This window comes from Geospiza fortis, unplaced genomic scaffold (genome assembly GCF_000277835.1).
Source record: "Geospiza fortis unplaced genomic scaffold, GeoFor_1.0 scaffold29, whole genome shotgun sequence".
Taxonomy (NCBI): Eukaryota; Metazoa; Chordata; class Aves; order Passeriformes; family Thraupidae; genus Geospiza; species Geospiza fortis.
In genome coordinates, this window is record NW_005054349.1 from 3,568,356 (window position 1) to 3,584,314 (window position 15,959).

The window sequence follows — 15,959 nt, forward strand, 5'->3', positions numbered from 1 at the left end:
TTTATTACAGCTGTGTGTAGTAGGGGGTGCTTCCCCCTAGTAGTAGGCTGTGTAGTATTTGTCTGCTTCCCTCAGTTTTGAGTGGATTGCACAGCACTGATGTAAATGCAGCCTCCTGAGCACTCGCAAACAGAATCCTTAGAAAAACCCTATTTTCCCGTGGTACTGACAGCTAAAATAGCTCTTGGCATGAAAAACTGGATATTACATCTTCAGGTGTTATTTCTGATCTCTTCTTACTTTGTCCATTAAGTTACTTGAGTCAATAGTAATGAAACTGAGGACAATTTAATGGACACCATATAATTCTAGAGAAATTTCCAAATTAAAAGCTCATGGAACCTGTACATGGCCTTTAGCATCTGAATGCAAATAGTGGAGACAAATTAATTTCTCTGCCTTTCACAGAAATGTACAATATAAATATATTCCTCCCACTCCAGAATTCTGTTAGCTTTCCCAGTTATAGACAACCCATATTGTTTTTTCAAAACATCATTCCTTACAGCCTTTAAATATGGATTTTGATGTAGATTGAAACACCTTCCTGACACTTCCTTAGAAAAATCTTTATTTTTTCTATTCATCTTTTTTTAGTAAATAATAATGCATTTGTTGATATAAATTTATATCACATAGCTTGAAAATGCTGCAATATTTAACACTATTTTAGCTAAAGATTATTTAGAAAAACATTTTCTCCATTTAATATAGTATTTTTTTAGAATGTATATCACCTGTTTTTTTACATTTCCAAGCCCAACTGGGAAATAATGACAGCTGTTGACTAAATTTCCTGGTTGTCTTTGATAATGTTAATGCAAATTCATAAATGATTAGGAGAGATAAGGTCTCTTCAAAAAATTACAGTATCAAATTTAGCAGAATATTGGATTACATCCACAATTTAACATCTAGTTCAGAAAACAGAGAAATAAAAAATGGTAAATCAGGTTGAATTGGTAGTACCAGAAAATAGAGATGTTAGATCATTCATTTTCAAAGATCATACCTCATTATATAGCTCATAGAAGTCAAGGAAAATAATTAAAAAGCAAATTATAATGTAATATTGAATTGAGACACAGCAGTTTTCCATCCCCTTTGCAAAAGGTTTCTGTCTTTATTACAACTTCAAATCCATTTTAGCTTAGCTTAGTTTAGTTTTAAAGAAAAATGGGAAAACCAAGTTCACCTCTAATATGTTTCCTTTGTCATTTTTACAAAAATGAATTTGTCTCAGTGTGTTTAATGACTCCACTTTCTTATTTGTTTTCTTTCAATGCTTCATAGGCAGTGACAAAGCTGCAAAATTGGATTATATACTCATTAGTTTTGTATCAGCTACTGGGTGCCAAATTCATACTCTGAAATGTTTTGTTATTTACCTCTTAAGCATCCTTTAACGTTTTTCAGAAATTTCTTTTTTGAAAAAATTATTTTTTTCAGATTCAATATTTGCACTCTTAAGTGTTGTATGTCAGTACATTGCACTGAGCCTTGATGTTTGCAGAAAAAACCTCAAATAATACTGAGCCATCCCAGTTGTAAAGAGGCAGTACTGTTGGGGGAAATAAATAATTCCCCATAGCATGTGTTTATTTGTGGTTAGAGAATCATTTCCAAGGGAGTGAAAGTCTAATTATTTCATTTAGTCATGGGTACTTTTTTCAGAAGTTTGCTGAAGTCACATTTAACTACACTATAAATACCACTAATATAATTAATTATTTCAAAGGCAAAGGTCTTCAGAGGCTGAAAAATACTGGAAGCACAAACAAGTTCTCCATTAAAATTAATGATATAATTTCTGGTTTCTCTTCAGCAGCTGATTAGAAATGGTAGACATATAATGGAGAGAGAAAATTAAATTCAAAGATAAATAATGATATATTTTTCTTAGCGTATGACTGTCAGACTCAAATATTGACCTTCAGAGTGTAGAACTGGGTAATGATGAACTAAAGTCAAAATATCCTCAAGGAAGGAGTCAGGAAAAGCCCCCTGGAGTCTGGTGTGGAATTCTGGCAGAGGATGCTGAGGGTGTAGCACAGATGAAGATTTATTCCTATAAAATGTGCACAGGTTTGGGCAAACAAAAGCTGAGTATTCAGGAATGAGTCTCCAAAAGTGCATTAGTTAGGGAGGGAAAATATCAATGATTTGGTCTGAAGAATCAGGAACACAAATTGTTTCACGTTATCTTTGTGCTGGCGTTCACTGGGATGAGGAGCTGTAATTAGCATTCTTAATAATGGCTTAAAACGTGGATTAGCCTGGAGAGATAAATCTATATTTAAATTATTCTGAACTCACTGAATTGTATGAACTTCATTTCAGGTAGAAAACCAAGTGAAATCATTCCAGAGTTTTCCTGTAAGGATTTGTGAAGGATACTCAAAATATGGTCCATTTTAAAAGAAACATGGAATTTTGAAACAGAAAATATACACTGAAAATGTGAAGAAATAATCAAAAAGCATTAAGTGTCTGGATGATAAGGAGGACATAAATACCAGCCAGCGTGGCTGGTCACAATGAATCATGTCAGAAAACTGTATTTTATTCTTTTTTTTCCAAGGTACCAAAGCTTACTGGGAGAAAAACATGAATTGTCAGAAGTCATCTTGCCTTCTGGATCACTTCTGACACTATTTCACATGACATTTTCAAAACTGAGCTGGGATGGCAGATTCTGAGTGAAATAAATACAAGAGGTAGGAATAACTTGTTTAGCCACGCTTGAAATCTGCCAGGGATTCAGTTGCAAAGGCAGACAAGGTGCTGAGAGAATTCCAGGCAAATCCTGCTCCTGATGCTGCTCCGTGATTTTATTACAGAAAATCGTGTGCTAGAAAGAGAGTTTAATTGTTATTAATATTTAATTATTATTATGGGCAATTATAGCATATTGTATATTTTTTTTCCTTGCTATTATTATAGCAAGAAAAAAAAAGTTTCCTGGGAACAGAATTTAAATACAGAGAGGGAACAGAATTTAAATACAGAGAGGCATCTTTGCCCTTTTCTCATTAAACTTTGGGGAATTTTTACTTTTCAAAGAGCTGCTCGCACCTCTGTTCAAATAAATACCTGAATGAAACACAGAGGAGGGAATGACAGGTAGCAGCAAGACTTTTCTGGATCCTAAGAAAGCTGGGACTCAAAAATGGTGTGTGGAGGTACAATTTCATCTTTTCTGTAATCAGAATTGATGGCATGAGTTTTGTGATTCATTACAGGCCTGCAATTCTTTACATTTCTGAATTATGTAAAATTAATTTTCTGTCATAATGGAGAACTCTTCACACTAATCAGCAGAGCACTCTTCATTAATCAGTATATAAAGGATAAATCCAGATTTCCTCATTATTTAATTAGAATGAAATAACACATAAATGCCATTTATTTGCCATATCATTTTTAAAATTCAGTGTTTTATTAAACCTCATTCAGTGTGGCCAAAACCAAGAAGCAGACCTGATGACGAGGAAGCTTAGAAGCACAATATTGCATGAAAACAGGTGATTTATGGGAGTATTTTAATTTTGTTGATGTAGATAAGGCTATTATTTACATTTTTACGGTGACCACTTCCTGGGTGTTTGTGGAATGCACCTGTTTAAGATGCTGTGATATTGGAGAAATTCAGTTTAGCCAAGTTGAGTTGTCGGTGTCATTTAGAGATTTGGGTTTGGGGTGTCCTTCCCTGCGCTCTGTGAACCCCACCAGTCACAGGCCCTGGAGTTCAGGGGGCTCCAGCTCTGTGGGATGTGCTGGAGCTGTGCCCAGGCCAAACTGCAACCCCGCCAGTTCAGTTGGTTTGTGCAGCAATATTTCCAGTGCAGATCATCATTTTTCTTTTCTCTCTTTTTATTTATTGCTTATTTAAAAGTGCAGCTCGGCCCCTTCCCCCAGCCAGCTCCACCCTGCGCAGCCCTGGGAGCTCTGCCCCTCTGGCTGCTGAGAAAAACTCTTCTCCTACAAAAATCCCAGCATCCGTCACAGCTAAACCCCAGCAGCTGGCTGAGAAATTAAAATGTTTCAGTTAGGAAATAAGAGAGAAAAATTTAGAAGCCATTTGTGAACACAGATAAAATAATGATAAAGTTGTATTAATGCACTAATTGATGCTGATAACATTTTAGCACATCAGTAACTGTCCCAGCCTCTGCCTTGAAATTTCTGCTGTGGTCATCTTCTTCATTTTTTATTCTTCATTGTGGTTTTTATGGTATGGGTGAAAAAATTTCTCCTAAAAGAGTATGGGAAATTGTTGATGACTTCTGAGGTCATAGCATTAACATGAGGTTGTAATAATGATAGAAAATGATGTAGCAAATGAAGAAATAAGTAATTAAAATTTATAATTTTTTTTCAGTTAACAGCGAAATTCCTGACTTCCCAACGAAACTGAAAGCTCTGACAATTCCTTTAGAGCTCTTGAAACTGGCTGTTTTTAGCAATTTTTATTGCCAAGGCTAGCATAAACTGGCCACTTGTCTCAGTCAGTGTTAGTTAAAATAACTTTTCCCATTTGGGATTAGAAGTGCAAATGTGCATTTCATTAACTGCAAACCACTTTTAGCTCATTTGAGTTTTGTTCTTCCCCCAGACATGACAACGTACAGACAGATGTCATCATGATTCATAGCAGGATGAATTTGGGCTAGGATATTTTGAATCCCCCCAGAAATAGAAATCAGGGATTTGTTGGGGTAATTCCACTGGGAAATGGAAGCTGCACCCAAACTGCAGAGCCCTGAGCCCTTTGTGCCTTCCCTCAGCTGTGGCCACTCTGATTTTGAGGTACAAAGATGAGTCAATCCAAACACTCTCCTCAGGAAGCTGCTTCCCTTTGGAAATTATATATTTATTATTTTTAACAGAGGAATTGCAAAATAATTTTCCAGTCTCTGCAGATTAGTGTGCGAACTGTCTGGATCGTTGATCTACTTTTTCTACTGTTGAATGATCTCATGTCTACAGAAGAATTTTATGCTCATTGTTTTATGCAGGTAATTAAGAAATAGAAACTCCTTTCTATGTACGTAGGATTATTCAAATGGTTCTCTTCCTGGTACAGAACTAACCTGAACATAAAACTTTGCTATAAACAATCTTAAAATTACTTAAAACCCCTTATTTCTGTGGCATAGAAATTGGAGTTGTAGGAATATCCAATCAGCCTGGAGAGAACACTGCCTGCACAGCCTTTTTTATTTGATAGAAATGTTTCTATATTCAGGGGTGCAGTGAGTGCCTCAGACAAATCATTTCAATTAATGCCAGTTTAAATCACCATTCAAGAGCATTATCCTCCAGGAGAATTAACACTGTATTCATTTAGATTATATAATAAAGAATGACTGAGTGAAACCTTTTAGGTAAAAGGATAGGAGTATTTTATGTTATCATCTTAAAATTATCCTTTGTTCTGATAATGCCAGGTGGTCACTGCAATGCATGAACTCCAAACTCACATTTGTAGTGAGTTGTGTTGGAGGGAAATAGAAAGTGAAGGAGAAACTCAGGGAGGTTGAGTATTTCCTGCTCAACTTCCTGAGAACAAGTGATAATCTTTCTAAAGAACCAAAAATGATGTGACCAGAAGGCATGATATAGCATGATTTTGAGCTGTCAGAATGTACAAAATGAAAAATAATGGCTTAGTGCTGGATCTGAGCCCGTGGCATTTTTCTTTAGAGGACATAGAAAACAAAATACAGGCCAATGGCAAGAAGACCTGGTTTTCACTCCAAGCCAAGCTATTGCCAGATGAAAATAATTAACTCCATGTTTGTTCCTTCATAAAGCACTTTTCAGAAAAGCTCCTGATGGGAGAGCATGAGGGGATGAAGACCCTGCTTTATGCTGTCCTTTTTGACTGTTATTGGGAAAAGTGGAGCAGAGAGGAGCAAAGGGAGATCCAAGTACAAGAAAAAAAGAAATGGAAGTGGTTGTGCCTCCAGTGAGCAGAGCTTTGAAAAGGCAGAGAGTAGCAGTCTCAATAGCAATTATCCCTGCCCCTGCCAATCTGAGCCTTGCAGCTCATCAAGTACGGATCCTGCTGGGAGATTTCTGCACATATCTTGATTTATTAAACCTCAAACCGCTCATACCTTCATACGTGCTTCTCGCCTCTTTTTTGTTTTTCACCAAAGGCAAAGGGAAACTATTCTTGGGCTTCTCATGACCATTTCTTTTTTTACATTTTTCCTTTCCTGCATTTAGCTGGATCCAACTAACAAATAACAAGACTTATCACGCTTTCCCCTTCAAGTGGAACATGATCCCCTAGATGAAGGCACCACTTCAAATTTCATTTCTCTATATGAGACACCCCTAGTCACGTAAAAATCTCCAGGCTTGAAAGAGGATGTGTGTAGAGGTCTGGACAGCCTCACAGGTAGAAATCAGAGATGAGAAGTAGACTGAAGTTTTCTATTCTGTTTGAAGGTTTTGTAAGCCACATAAATTTATCTGTGATCAATTCTCTCCTTCTCTTAATTGTGCAATTACACCCCAAGAGAGTTTCCCTGTGCCAAATATTTCTGTGTATCCCTGGGTACAGATATGCTGATACCAAAGTACTCTCCAAAGCCAGTTGTTATCTTCTGAGCTTCTGTGTCAGAAAACATAACTCAAACGTGGGTCTGGAAAGGAATTCAAATAACTTAGCATGCTGCATCCATTTCTGGCTCAATTCAGGGCATTTTCTTTCAAGTCAGTACAACCAAACCAGCATATTGTGAATACCCTTCCATATTTACTGCAGGGAATTTTTAATGTTATGAATTCCGTAAACTATTGTGCTTTAGCTCCTGTTCTTACCTTTGGTCACTGACTTGCACTTTATAACACCTGAGAAATATTTTAGCATTTATTATTACTATTTATCATTGCTAATGTCAGAAATAATATCCACTGAACATCTCCTGTGCTAGCTCAGAAAAGAAGGGGGTTGAGGCAGCACCTTGCAGGAATTCTTTAGTGAGGAAACCTCTGCTCAGGAGCCCACAGCACCTTTGTAAGACAGAGAGAGAGAATTGTCTTTACAACCTTTACAAACAGAATATTAGGGCTGCTTTAATTTGACACTATCAGGTGTATTTGCCAATATTTCTGACAACCTGGCTTAATAGAACCTGTTCTCTCAATGCCATTAGTGACTTGGCATTTATCTGCACAGATAATAGTGATAACTTGCTCCAACAAGCCAGGGTTTGTATCAGCCTCACTCACTGTAATTGAATCTGAATAAAAACATGAAATCTAAATAAATGTAGCACATTAAATCAAAAGAAAAACAAAGAAAGGCTAAAAGTATGTAACTCGTATGAACTGTGAAAAATATTGCTTAGATTGTTATTATCATGACAGGGTTTTTTCCTGGAGCGCCAGCAGTAATCACTAGGCTGGAGAGAGGCAAATTTACATTGTAATGTGGTTATACAAATAATAACACAGCAATTTTACTGCATTTATTCCTAAAATATTATCCTTCCAGTCCTGAATTTATTACTTTTTAAATTGGGTTAAAGTCAGGTTTGGATTCACTTAAGTGAAAAAGCATAAGGAAACTTTAAACAGCTGAGGAGTAACTGGGCTCTGTTTGAAAGAGGAAGGGAGAGGCACATTTGGGCTCACCTGCCTTGGGGCATCCCATGGGAGCTTCCTCCCAGGCAACTTTATTGGCATTTTGTCCCACCAAGCCACTCTTCATCTCTTTTTTTAGCAGAAAATTGGGGATCCTTTAAGTGAATACAACAAATTGAGGCAAAAGAAATTAATCCTGACTTACAGCCTTGTCCTTTCTGTGCTGATCTCTGCAGCTCGTTGTGTTCTGGTTGAGCAGCCTGGTTCCTGCAGGATCACCAGGCTGGAACTTGCAGGAAGTTGTTTTGCTCTGCTCCTAAATCCCCTGTGACAGCACCAGGAGCTGCACTGGCTGCACTGCTGGGGAATTTACTGGGTCAGGCATCTCAGAAAGGTCAAAAATCCATCCTAAGCCACTGCACCAGCACACAGACACATATGGGGGTAAAGAAGGGCACAGGAGGGAATTTCTGCCTTTAGGTGTACTTTGCCATAAACTGAATGATGAGCTGGAGAGAACCCTTTGTGAGTGACTTCTGTGAGACAGAAATGAGAGTCATGACCCAGAACCAGCATTTTCATCTTTAAATGATCACTATAAACATGATAGAGCACCCCAATTTTTGTTCACAGTATATATTTATTGTCTGATCAAAATATTATTTTATATATGTGTGTGTATATATATATATGTGTATATATAAAATATATATTTCTCTCCCTGCTCAAAAGGGTGGTCAGAAATGGTGTGTATATATATATATAAAATATATATTTATCTCCCTATATTTATTGTCTGATCAAAATATTATTTTATATATGTGTGTGTATATATATATATGTGTATATATAAAATATATATTTCTCTCCCTGCTCAAAAGGGTGGTCAGAAATGGTGTGTATATATATATATAAAATATATATTTATCTCCCTATATTTATTGTCTGATCAAAATATTATTTTATATATGTGTATATATATATATATATCATATATATTTATCTCTCTGCTCAAAAGGGTGGCCAGAAATGGTGGCATCAGAACCAGCCTCTCCTTTGCCTTTTCACAGACAAAGACAGAGCTCCTGCTCTACAAAAATGAATGTGTGAAACATGAACCCCAATGGATCCAGACTGAAGGAAACGTTTGAGCAAATATTCTCAGTCTGGAGTCAGAGCTTTTGATCTGGTGGTCATGGCAGAGAGGAGAAGAAGGAGCTGCCCCCAAAGCTGTGGAACATGAGTAAGGTAAAATTGCTGAGGTATTTTTGCCTGCATGTGTGTGTGTGTGTGTGCATCTCTATTTCCTCCCATTCTGCAAGGTTCTGAAATGCTCTGACATGGAGACAGAGCTTTCCTGAGCATCTGTGCTAAATGAGCACTGCAAAAGAGGTTTCCCTAGCAACTCAAACCATATGTAATAGCTTAAAATAGCTTTTCTCCAACTCCTAGGATTTCTTAGTGGTTTGCTCGCAATTTCCATTTAAATCAAGGTATATTTGCCCTGTTCAAAAAGGTTCTTCATTTTCCCAAATTCTATTAAAATGAACAGGGTTTGAAAATGCTCATTTCTTGTCAGAATGTCTCTTTTTCTCTTGACTTGTAGCTTATCAGGTAAACTGAAGTATGGCAGAGGGCGGCAGTTTCTCAAATTTGTTGCCTTTGTTTGCTGTTCAAAACATTTTATTGGAATATATTGGTGTCTAATATTATTATAATGAGAAATCCCAGCAGGCTTTGATTTCTGTGATGTCAGTATAATGAGAAGAGGAACTGTGCAACTCTGAACTATAATGGATCTATCATAGTGTACATGAATTCCACTTGGCTTTACAAAGCTGTGTGCAGGCAAATCTGGATGTTTGAAAATCCCGCTCAGTTCCTGTTGTGTCCCCAGGAAAATGCTCTTTTACACGAGGGAACTGTGATACCAAGAGCCTGGGTAATTGCTCTGAGGTAATAAAAGAAGCAGGCAACAAATCTGAGACATGATCCATATCTTGATTTTCAGATCCTAGTCATGAAGCTAAAAATTTAGGCTGAGAGCACTTGAATTTCATTAAATCAAATGTTAATATCCAGGTAAGAATTCTAGATTTGTGTCCCAAGGTTTTCAAAATATGGACAACAAAACTGAAGGAAGGACCAGGTATCAGCCATTGCTTTCCTTTCCTCTAAAAATGTTTCTTTGGCCTAAATGGAGGATGTGGTGAGGCAAACTTTTTATCTATGATTTAAAACAGCATGAGAATACAGTGCCTATTTCCTGACAAAACACTTTGAAACTGCATTCATTTAGATACTCTAGCATATACTTAAACCTGAAATGAAGGCAGGATGTTCCTTTGAATACTTTTAGTTCTCCTCTTGTTCCCTGGGAGCAGCAGACAGGCTTTAGTGAAATATCCTGATTTGTCACATAGGATGGAAACAGTTACTACAATGAAATCAAAGATGTTTTAAGCTAAGAATTCTTGGATGGGCAGAATTTTTGTAAAGGGACAGGCTCTCTGGTCTTGTTTGAGCTACTTTAATTTGTTCTGAATTGAGGTTTCGCTGCTGAGCATTTGTTTGCAAAAGGAGGGAAGGAGTTGGTCTGGGAGCAGATTTGGTGCCACAGCAGGGTGGGAATTTCCAGCGCTGGAGTTTGTGTTGATGGAGCCACTGAGGGGGAATCTGATGTCACAGAGGTTAAATTTGGTTCTAACTTTGTTTTAGAGATTATTTTCTTTATGTTTATAGCCCATATTTCAGCTCTTTCTGTGAATCCCAACAGTACTCCAGCTTCATTTTTTAATTCTTTCACCCTGCACACCAACAGGTGCACAACAAGTAAGCCACAGTCTTATTTAATTGCCTGATGTAATCATTCTCTAAATACATTAGGGAATTCTTTTATTCTAGCAGAAGGAAAGGAGCTAAACCAAACTGGTCTAGTTCAGTTGGGCAAATTTAGCTGCTTGATTACAGCAAATAAATCCCTTTATTTTTTAAATGTGTAGGATTTTAGTAGTTTTCCTCAGTACAATGTTCCAAAGTAAACAATTCAGCCACAAACCAAGGGTGAAAATAAATAGTTTCTTTCTGTTAGGGTCCTGTCTGGCTCTAACTTTGAAACCAAGCAAAACCTTCTCCCACTTTTCCCAGAATGTCTCACCAACCATCTCATTTCTTGTTGATCTTTCAGTTGCATAATCTCAGTGGGTCTGTAAAAACTGCTCTGCGTTGGGCACATGTGTTTAATCATCTCCTTAACTTTTTCTGGAGACATTAAGAAGTGATTTTAAGAACAGTAATAACTCTTTAAAAAGTCATTTAACAGCTGTCTTTGCTGAGAGCAAGCTCTGTGGAGTGAAAATGAGAAGATAATTGAATCATAAAAAAATTGTTTTGAAATGACTGGAATTGTCCTAGATTGTTAAATTACTATTAAATGGCATTTTTTTTCCCTTGCCTGTAATAATTCATCTTTGAAAGCTAGGCTTGTTAAATGTAGGTCTGTAAAATAGTGTGTGTTTTCTAGTAAGTCAGATTATTTCTCATTATAGACTTCTTGGTGGGTAGACAGGGTTAGACTTGATGACATCCAGAGCTCCTTTTTAGTTTAAATTCTCCCATGAGTCTATTTATCTAGCTATGAAAAAAAAATAATTTTGAATAAATATCCAGTCCTTCCACAGGGTGAATATAAAATTAAATTCAAAATGCAATTCTTCTCATTCCTTTCATCTTTAATAACTGTTTCAACCCCCTTCAATACCCCATTTTTTTACTTTCAAGTTCTTCAGAAGATGTCATAATAGAAGGTGAGAGTAGGAATACATCCCAGGGATGCCTTTGAGACATTGTGATTCTAATTTCTGTACCCAGAGCTCTTGTATGAGGTCACAGCATTTGTTTAGTCACAATTAATTCATTGGTCACTGTTCAGTGCATTTGCTCTTGGCCTCAAAGGCCTGTTCCTCTTTGTGAATTATCAACTGCTGGGAAAAAAAAAAAAAAGGTGATTTTCTTCTTAAAACTTAATCCTGCATCAGATACCCCTTCCTGTAACGTTATAATTTTCCATGCTTAGCAAACATCAGATATCAAATTTTCTTGCTTACCCCCAGTTACCCTATTCCAACCAGTTGTGAGTGAATTTCCATAAAATGTCACTTCTGACCCCTCTCAAATCAGCTACAAACATCTTAAACAATCCAGGTTGAACTCATATTTTGACCTTTAGCTAAAGATCATTGTTAGAAAATTGGTTTTTGCTTGTCCTTAAGGTAACAAGGGAGCATTTTGTTTGTCCATTGCAGGCTTGCAGAAAATCATCTTTTCAAAACATGCTGCTGAAATTGATATTAAAGTGTTATAAATGCTATGGAAACTGAAAAATTCTCCACAAGACACAAACATAATTTCTTTTCCTTGTTGCTACTTCTTGCCAAATTATACAGCGTAAAATTCATATAATTATTATTTCTAAGCACTTAGAAACTTAAGTCAACAAGAATTTGCCAAGAATAACATGTCAAAGTAAACTGAAGTGCCTCATTAACAGCTTTTACTTGAAATTATGGAGAACAGAAAAGAAATAGTTGTCATGTATACCTTGAACATAAGAGTATTATTTTTCAGTGGTTTATATCAGACAGTGCAGAGTTCAGCCTCCAGGACTGTCTGGAGTTACCCATTTTGGAACAAGGCTGAAACTGGTTTGAAATCATGCTATTAAATTATCAATGGCAAATGGCATTAAATTATCAATGGCATTAAATTATCACTGACAAATAGGAAGGTAAATCAAACTGGGTTCCTAAGGAACTTAGCACTGAAGCTCCTCTATATCTTCTTATAAATGTTCTAAAATATTTGAAAAAATGAAGGGAAATCTTTGATATTATATATTACAATTGGAGATCAAGCTGAGAAGAGCTGCATGTATGGTGGGGTATTGAATCAGAACTGAATATTAAATCACTAAATCAGGGTTTTAAAATCAGAACTGAATCCCAGCTCAGCCAGTTGGAGACATTATCTGATAAACACAAGATGGAATTTATTTGTGCAAAGTGCTGGTTTTGGGAACAAATAACTGCAAAAATGTACAGATGGTTTGGGAACAGGTCCCTGGTACAGAGGCAGGAGCTCCACATGAATCACAAGGCAGGCATGAGCAACAGCACCACATTGTTGATAAGAGAAAAACAACTACTGAGGACATTCAACCAGATTTGAGTCAGGATGGCACAGAAGGAATCCAGCTCTGCACTGGAACTGCCAGATCCAACAGGAGCACATCCAGCTCTGCCCCCTGAGCTGCGAGTCCAGACAGACCTGCTGGACACAGGCAATGGAATATCAGAGCTGTCAGGGGAGGGATTCTGGGACCAGGCTGCACAGGCTGCAGCTCTTTAGACTTGCAGCAATTTTCAAACATAAGCTAAGGGTGTCAAGAAGGAAAGTGGTGTGGCAATAAAAAGAATATGAATATATATATTATACAATGTGTGTATATATATATATACACGTATGTATATATATATATATACATATGTGTATATATATATATACACGTATGTATATATATATATATACATATGTGTATATATATATATACACGTATGTATATATATATATATACATATGTGTATATATATATATACACGTATGTATATATATATATATACATATGTGTATATATATATATACACGTATGTATATATATATATATACATATGTGTATATATATATATACACGTATGTATATATATATATATACATATGTGTATATATATATATACACGTATGTATATATATATATATACATATGTGTATATATATATATACACGTATGTATATATATATATATACATATGTGTATATATATATATACACGTATGTATATATATATATATACATATGTGTATATATATATATACACGTATGTATATATATATATATACATATGTGTATATATATATATACACGTATGTATATATATATATATACATATGTGTATATATATATATACACGTATGTATATATATATATATACATATGTGTATATATATATATACACGTATGTATATATATATATATACATATGTGTATATATATATATACACGTATGTATATATATATATATACATATGTGTATATATATATATACACGTATGTATATATATATATATACATATGTGTATATATATATATACACGTATGTATATATATATATATACATATGTGTATATATATATATACACGTATGTATATATATATATATACATATGTGTATATATATATATACACGTATGTATATATATATATATACATATGTGTATATATATATATACACGTATGTATATATATATATATACATATGTGTATATATATATATACACGTATGTATATATATATATATACATATGTGTATATATATATATACACGTATGTATATATATATATATACATATGTGTATATATATATATACACGTATGTATATATATATATATACATATGTGTATATATATATATACACGTATGTATATATATATATATACATATGTGTATATATATATATACACGTATGTATATATATATATATACATATGTGTATATATATATATACACGTATGTATATATATATATATACATATGTGTATATATATATATACACGTATGTATATATATATATATACATATGTGTATATATATATATACACGTATGTATATATATATATATACATATGTGTATATATATATATACACGTATGTATATATATATATATACATATGTGTATATATATATATACACGTATGTATATATATATATATACATATGTGTATATATATATATACACGTATGTATATATATATATATATGGCATTAATGAGCTTAATTTGTACTGTAGACAAGCAAGGAAGCACCTAAACCTAGTTGGTCCAGCTTTCTGACTTGAAATGCTGTCTGACTACATGTCTAGCATTCTTTATCATGCTTCTAAAATACTTACTTGTTAAACTTAAATTTTTTTGGAAGTTTTTTCAAAATGCTGGAGGTTCAGTGAAAATAAAATTGGAGAAATTCTGTTTTAAAAATAAGGACTGTCATGATGTGAGATTAGGAATTGTTATTTCTAAACTTTTTACCCTGGGCATCAGAGATTGTTCATGGAACTGAATTCTTACCACGACAGGGAAGCAGTGTGGGGATGTTCCCTCCTTTGTCACCTTCTCTGCCCAGAACACCACTTGCAGTGCCAAAAGCCCTCTCAATCTGGTTTGACCAGTGGTTTCACAGGATAATCCATATCTTCCATTTTCACCAGGAAAATTATCACCTGTTTTTCTTTATTTTATTCTTTATTTCACACTGGAATGGGAGCCAAGGCTGTCATCTGCTACTGAAGGTAAAAGCAAAACTCAAGGGAAAACCCTCAGATAGGGGACAGCATCTAAAATAGTCGCGTACATGTGTGTGTGTTTATGTGCGTGTCAGAGACAGGGAAGAAAATAATCTGATAGTTATTTCCATATGTCTGCCAGAACCAAAAAATGTGAATTTTCATGTCTTGAGATGAACTATCAAAATAGCTGTACATCAAAAATAGCCACCACAGAAAAGGATTGCCTTTGGGCGGAGGCACCTCCCAAGTATCTGTTTCCATGTGCATCAATAATGACTGTTTGGATTACAGCATCAAAAGATACTATTAGAATTAATTAGAAATATAGTTTGTCTCATGTGGGAAATTAGAAAACATTTGTCCTAGAATTTGTCCCAAGCTAGAGTTTGTCAGCAATTTTTCAGCCACATAATTAGAAAAAAAGATGCAGAAGAGAAAAATGGTGAATGGATGCTACATTTACTATTGAAATCCAAGTGCCTTTGGGCAACTAGGAAATACTTAAGCAGCACACAAGGTCTGCAACAGCACACTTGTGGAGTCACAAACCTGGCAGGCATGCAGGAAGGGATGTGGTAATGTGGGAGAATGTTAATATATGCTGGGCACAGTGCTCACATGGAGAAGTCAATATCTGTAAGCTTAGAAATTATTAAGATAAGTAATTTAAGTAATTAAATATAAAAATTCTTCTTTTTAGGAAGTTTCAGTGCTGTGTGTGCACACATGGGTCCATGGGGAGCACACAAAGTTTTTGTTGACTGTCAAGATCTAACAACAACCAAATCCTCCCAGTGTGTGCTGCTGTGTCTGCGCCACACCAGTTTCTTTGAAAGGAATGGAAATTTCCTGTTTCCTGCTCCCCCTGGCAGAGGAGCCTGAACTTCACAAGGTTCCAGCAGGACAGGTCAGAGATGTCCTGAACAGCTCAAGCGCTCAGCTCCCTCAGCCCTGCCTGCTGA

At 35.3% G+C, this 15,959-nt stretch overlaps 1 protein-coding gene across 1 annotated transcript in view; it reads right to left on the reverse strand.

Moving 5' to 3' along the window:
• The window catches only part of KLHL4 (kelch like family member 4), a 38,860-nt gene that overhangs the window by 19,180 nt on the left and 3,721 nt on the right, over positions 1-15,959 (reverse strand). The window lies entirely within an intron of this gene.